Source organism: Dipodomys ordii, unplaced genomic scaffold, assembly GCF_000151885.1.
Source record: "Dipodomys ordii isolate 6190 unplaced genomic scaffold, Dord_2.0 Scaffold27, whole genome shotgun sequence".
Classification (NCBI taxonomy): Eukaryota; Metazoa; Chordata; class Mammalia; order Rodentia; family Heteromyidae; genus Dipodomys; species Dipodomys ordii.
In genome coordinates, this window is record NW_012267243.1 from 17,876,716 (window position 1) to 17,883,434 (window position 6,719).

A 6,719-nucleotide genomic window follows, 5' to 3' on the forward strand; every position below is an offset into this window, starting at 1 on the left:
GTAAGGTCTTATCTACGTGGGTTTGATTACAGAAACTAATAAAGTATTCTCTAAATAATGAATTTTGGTGCTTTCAATCCATTCCTGAAATCTAAAGTTTGTATGTACCAGAAATAATAAATCTTCCAAAGACTTGACTTCTGCCTTTCCATGGCTATGAAGCTTTCTCAGAGTCAGTATTTGCAGGAGATAATAGTTATAGCTTCTTTTCTCAAAGTGGTCAAACTTAGAAATAAAAATAATTTGTCAGGGAGGAATAAATGTAGCAGTTTCCCCATTTTTCTTCAAGAAAAGTTGAAAGACCAAAAAATAGGAAATATGTATTGTACATTTATATTTTGCATATTTCTCTACAGAGTATTTAGCTTACTAAAGAAGACCTAGGACATTAGTTTTTCATTTACTGAGTTCATGTAATGCTGTCAGATTGTGATTGCTTATTCTAAAACTCATACCCAGAACATAACCTTGTAGGCAGAGCTTTAGCAGAACTGATGGTACAGCCACCAGTGTTATATGTGCTTCCTTACTTATGGATAGTATTATTAAGCACTAAAAATATTCCAACCTTGATCTATGCTTTTTTTTCTCAAGATATGCTCTACATTAGTGGAAATGGTATGATAAGGTTGGCACTCTTAACTGTACCAGAGAGCCATGGCCTCTTCACATATTTACCTTTTACCATGCCACTTCTGTTGCCTCTGTTTTTCTTTAAGTAAATTACTTCCAAGTTTTAGGATCTAAAAGGTGACCCACTGTATTACTTGTATTATCTTCACGTATCACCAGGTATGTGTACTCAATTGTATTAACTTAAAATACCACTGTTACCTTGGCCTCGGAGTTGAAAGACTAAATCTAAATGCATTGAGTCCATCTTTTGCAGTGGGGCACCGGTGAGGTGGTTTGGTGGTTCATGCTGGCACCACAAATCAGTGCTTATAAATAGTTCCTTCATTTGGCAAGCCTGAGGGTTACTGTTCGGGGAAGGTAGAACAGTGGTCTAGCTCTGCCATATCATTTGTAAGCTTTGTTTTGAAGTTGGTCCTGCTGCCTTAGCCTCCTGAGTGCTTGCATTTACCTTGTACTTTTGTTGTATCTTGGTTTTGTGCTGGTACTGAGGCTTCAGCTAAGGGAGGGTTCTGGCTCATAGGCTTTACAGCTCACTTTAACTTTTCTGTGTTAAGTTAGAAAACTTGTGTGCTGGTCTTCATGCCTTCAGTGTAGGAATCTCTGGACTTCACTAAAAACAGGGGCTATAGATGGTTTCCCTGAAAGGCTATGCTATTTCTTTGAGATGTTGGCGAGCTTTTTACATACATAGCTGTAGTTTTCAGTTTTGTCTGTAAAGTGGCATGGTTGATTATAAAGAAGCCTGAACATAGGCTTTGTTTTTGTTTTTTGGCACTATTGAGATTTGAAGTCAGGCCATTGTGATTTGAGTCACACTCCAGCCTTTATCAGTTCTGGCTTTTTTTCTTTTTTTCAGAAGTGGGCTAATGTATTTGTCTCCACTAGGCTGGGACCATTTTCCTCTTACCTGTGCCTCCTGCACAGGTGAGCAATAGTTGGAGTTACAGGCATGCATTACCATGGCTGTCTTGCTGAAATGGAGTATCATTAACTTCCTGGCTTCTGTCTGCACTTCCAGCAGTGGGCTGGGAATCACAGAGATACCCAGAGTCACAAGGTGGGCACACAGGATCTCTTCACTCTTCCCACCCCGCCTCCTTTCAGACTGTTGCAGATGAACTACTTGTAGCATTCGACCCCAGAGATGTTGGATGGAAATGCATTTCCCACATCTGCGTCCACACTGACGGGCTGCCTGTGATGTAGAGGAGCATGGGGTGGGTGGTCCACAGACTCCAAGCAGGTCCTGATGGCAGAAAACATTGCAGGACTTGTCCCGCACCTGTCATGGTAGAGCACCGTGTGACTGCAGGAAAGACGTGCTGCTTGGCCTTCAGATCTGACCTGACACATTCGACTAACTCCCTGGCCTCCCAGCAAGTAAACAAGCCTAGGAAAAAGCAGCATCTCCATCTTCATAGCAAGGAAGAATCAGCATCGTCTTCATCCCGTTCCTAAGTCTCTGCTCATAACTGCATCCTGTACACTTCTCAGCACCGTCTTCATCCTGTTCCTAAGTCTCTGCCCGTAACTGCATCCTATACACTTCTCAGCACCGTCTTCATCCCGTTCCTAAGTCTCTGCTCATAACTGCATCCTATACTCTTCTCAGCACCGTCTTCATCCCGTTCCTAAGTCTCTGCCCATAACTGCATCCTGTACACTTCTCAGCACCGTCTTCATCACGTTCCTAAATCTCTGCCCGTAACTGCATCCTATACACTTCTCAGCATCGTCTTCATCCTGTTCCTAAGTCTCTGCTCATAACTGCATCCTATACACTTCTCAGCACTGTCTTCATCCTGTTCCTAAGTCTCTGCTCGTAACTGCATCCTATACACTTCTCAGCACTGTCTTCATCCTGTTCCTAAGTCTCTGCTCGTAACTGCATCCTATACACTTCTCAGCACTGTCTTCATCCTGTTCCTAAGTCTCTGCTCGTAACTGCATCCTATACACTTCTCAGCACCGTCTTCATCCCGTTCCTAAGTCTCTGCTCATAACTGCATCCTGTACACTTCTCAGCACTGTCTTCATCCCGTTCCTAAGTCTCTGCTCGTAACTGCATCCTATACACTTCTCCCCTCTTGGAGGTCTTGATTTTTCTTTTTTCCCTTTTTAAGTTCTATGAAGTTGTAACTCCTTTTCTGTCCTTATTGAAATATCTGGTTTGTTTTTGTGTTGAAGACCTCAAGTGAAGGTTTTTCACTAAAAAGGTCCCCATTTAAAACAGGTATCCTTCCAAAGACATAAATGGATGGCAGTATTGAAACACGATATGGAGCTATGGCTCAAGAGGTAGAGTGCTAGCACAAAAGCTCAGGGACAGCAAACCAGGCCCTGAGTTCAAGCCCCAGGATCACCACCAAAAAAAAAAAAAAAAGGAATATGGGGGAGGGGTCAAAATAGGACATCTCCAAAAGTTTGTAAATTTTTTTGAGTCCAAAGAAATACAAAAGAATTCCAAATGGAGAAAGGTTGTTTCAAGACTTCAATAAGAGTAGTAAAAAGGACATTGATAAAGATGTGTTGTACTCAACCTGATGTTGAATCAAATGGAGAAAGGTTGTTTCAAGACTTCAATAAGAGTAGTAAAAAGGACATTGATAAAGATGTGTTGTACTCAACCTGATGAATCGCAGCTCCCATTGTACGGCTAAAGATAATTATATGTATGTGTGCGTATATGTACATGCATACAGAAAAGTACTTGTATAATAAATTCACCAAGAGGTTTGGGGAAGACAACCTGAAATCTTGGGAAGTGAAAAGCTTTAAGAAGTCAATTTTTTTAAAAAAAAAAAAAAATAAGACTACATGAAATAGAGGAGAAAATATAAGGGTTTGAAGGGAAAGGTTGCATTCAGATAAGCAAGTCAGAGTTCTGAAACATGGTTAAGAGACCACATACCCAAAGATTCAGTGTGGGGGAAGGAATTGAGATACAAATGAAAATCACAGAAAACCCATTCAATAAGATTGAAAATTGTCCAAATCTCAGGGAATAAGGAATTTGGAATCCAGTAACATGGCTAAAATGCCAACTGTACAGAACACAAAAGTGCTCAGCTTCTTTTACCTAGGAAACATCGAAGTTACATCAGACCTTTTCAGCAGAAACCCTAAAACACCAACAATGTATAGAATGATACTCAGCATTTGCAGTAAATATCTGCAAACGAAGATCCCAATATCCAGCAGTTATCTTTAAAACCTGCTGAAATATTTGCCCTCCCTCCACTGTGCCAGAAGCTACTTAGAGAAATCCAGCACATGGATGAAGTCACCATCCTGACTGCTCAATAAGAGTTTTGTGTGAAGCATCAGCTCGGTGTACTAGCAAACTGCTAAGATAACTAAAACAAGGTTTGAATTGGAAAAACAATTACAGGCATAAGCCTGTACCTGTCACTAATAGGCATAAAGTGATCTTTAAAGAGGTAGACTGTCCTGGTTGGATTTTACAACTGAGATTGAGCTGCTTACTCTCCAAGAGATGCTGGCAAAAAAAAAAAAAAAAGAAGAAAGAATGGAAATCAACATTCTTCCAAGTAAATGGAGTCCAAAAGAACTGGAGTAGTGTTACTGTCCGACATCAGCATCAAACCCAAGTTAGAAAAGCTAGAAACCGTGCACGAATAGAGGAAACAGTTCATCAAGAAGACACACATACCCAGGGAGCCAATCACCAGCTCCAGACTGCAGAGGGGAAGAAGGGAGGACAGGAGGCACTACAAGTAGTGCAGACCATAGAAATGGGAGAAGCAGTTGGGACTGGAAGAGGCTGTCCCAGGAGCCTGGAAGCCGTGCTAGGGAGTGGGGCCCAGCAGTTGGCTGGACAACTATCTCCCGACCACAGGCCGGGTGAAGGAAGGTTTCCCTAAAACAGAAACACACTTAGGAAGCTATGTCATCTAAAACGATCAGAACAGGAGCCTGACGCCCTTAGACCTTAATATAAGCCCAAGATGGTGCTTTACCATCTACAATAACCTTTGAAACCAAGCTTGCTCACCTGGAAATAATTATAAATATTAGCGGGCATAAAAGGTACAGTAGTAGTGGGAGATTTCCATACCCCACTTTCACATCGAGACAAAAAAAAAAACAAGTTTAACTGTCTTAACAAGTGAACCCGAACCATACATAGGTCAAGTGGACTTAGGCATCTACAGAATATTCCATACCGTTGCAGGGGAAAAATTCTCAGCAGCTCACAGAACTTTCTCCAAGATAGTTCACACGGTAGGCCATATAACAAGTCTTAAAAACGTACCAAAAAGTTATTCCTTGTATCTTAACAGATCCTTGAAGTCAATACCAATACCAAGAGAAACTAAGAAATGGAGATTGAGCACTGCAGCAGAGCCTTGGGAGTATGATTCCGTGCCATTGAAGAGGAGCAGTGAAGGTTCCGGACAGTTGATGGTAACGAGACCAACTGAACGCTTCTCTGCCTCAGCTCACCCGGTGATGGTGGCTCACACCTGTCGCCCTAGCTACTCAGGAGGCTGAGATCTGAGGACCATGGTTCAAAACCAGCCCAGGCACAAAGGTGCATGAGAAAACCAGAAGTGGCTCTGTGGCTCAAGTGGTAGAGTGCTAGCCTTGAGACAAGAAGATCAGGGACAGAGCCCAGACCCAGAGGTTTGAGCCCTCAGACTGGCAAAAAGAAGGAGGAAGAGGGAAAAAGGAAGGAGAGAAGGGAGGAAGGGAGGGAAGCGGAAGAAGGAGCAGGATAATGTTGACCATGTTTTGTCAAGACGGAAGCAGACTTCCCATATGCTTTTGAATGGTTGAAGAAATCAGGAGAAATGTGAAGGTTCCTAGTCAAATGAAAAATACTGCTTACCACAGCCTGTCGGATACTGCACAGACAGTTCAAAAAAGAAAGGTTTTGGGTATGAGACCTTATCTAAAAATTCAGATCTCAACCTATTGGTGCACCTGATGATGTGGACAAATGAAGGAAGCCAGCATGGTGCTCACACCTAAGTGGATAATCCTATCCCCTTAGGAAGTAGCAGTCTGCGGTTCATGTTCAAGAAGAGCTGGAACATAAAAGTTTATGAGGCTCGTGCTGGGAAGGTGGCTCAGTGGTAGAGTACCTGCCTCACATGCATGAGGCCCTGGGTTCGATTCCTCAGCACCACATAAGCAAAAAGAAAAAAAGCCGGAAGTGGCACTGTGGCTCAAGTGGTAGAGCGATAGCCTTGAGCTGAAGAGCTGAGGGACAGCGCCCAGGCCCAGAGTTCAGGCCCCACAACTGACCAAAAAAATAAACCTTGTGAGACTCCGTCTTCAGGAATGGCTGGCGCTGGAGGCATTTCCTGCTGCCATGCACCGCAGCAATGACCTGTTCCTCTGGAGGGAAGCAGAGCCGCACAACTAGAACCCCAGCCCAGCGCGGCCCGGCCCGGCCCAGCCCAGCCCAGCCCGGCCCAGCCCAGCGCGGCCCAGCCCAATGTGGCCTAGAACCTAACCAATGAGCCTTCCAGAAAGGAAGAATGGAGATTAGAGGTGAAACTGTGGAACAAACCAAAATTAAAAGAACGAAATAAAAAGAGGGCTTTCTGAAAAGATGAACAAGACGGACAAGTCCTTAACCACAGCAGCCAAAAGCAAGCATGAAACCGCATGAAACAGATCGCCACAACAGATATTCCTGAAATTCAGTCCTTAACCACAGCAGCCAAAAGCAAGCATAAAACCAGCAAAATAGAATGTCACAGCTGATATTCCTGAAATTCAGGGAATCATTAAGGAATCATTTCAGAACTATACTCCCACAAGTTGGAAAATCTGGAAGAGATGGATACATTTCTACACTCATACCCTATAGATCAATTTCTACACACACGTCCTATCAAAATTGAACCAGATCTCCAATGAGACTGAATCATCATAGCCTCCCAACCAGGAAAACCCGAAGCTCCATGCAGAATTCTACCAGACCTGTAAAGAACTAACCCTAGTGCTTCCCAAAGTATTCCAACAAATAGAAAAAAGGAGGGACATTTCTAAACTTACAAAGCCAGTATTACTCTCTATTAACACTGCATAAGAATATTATAAGAAAACTG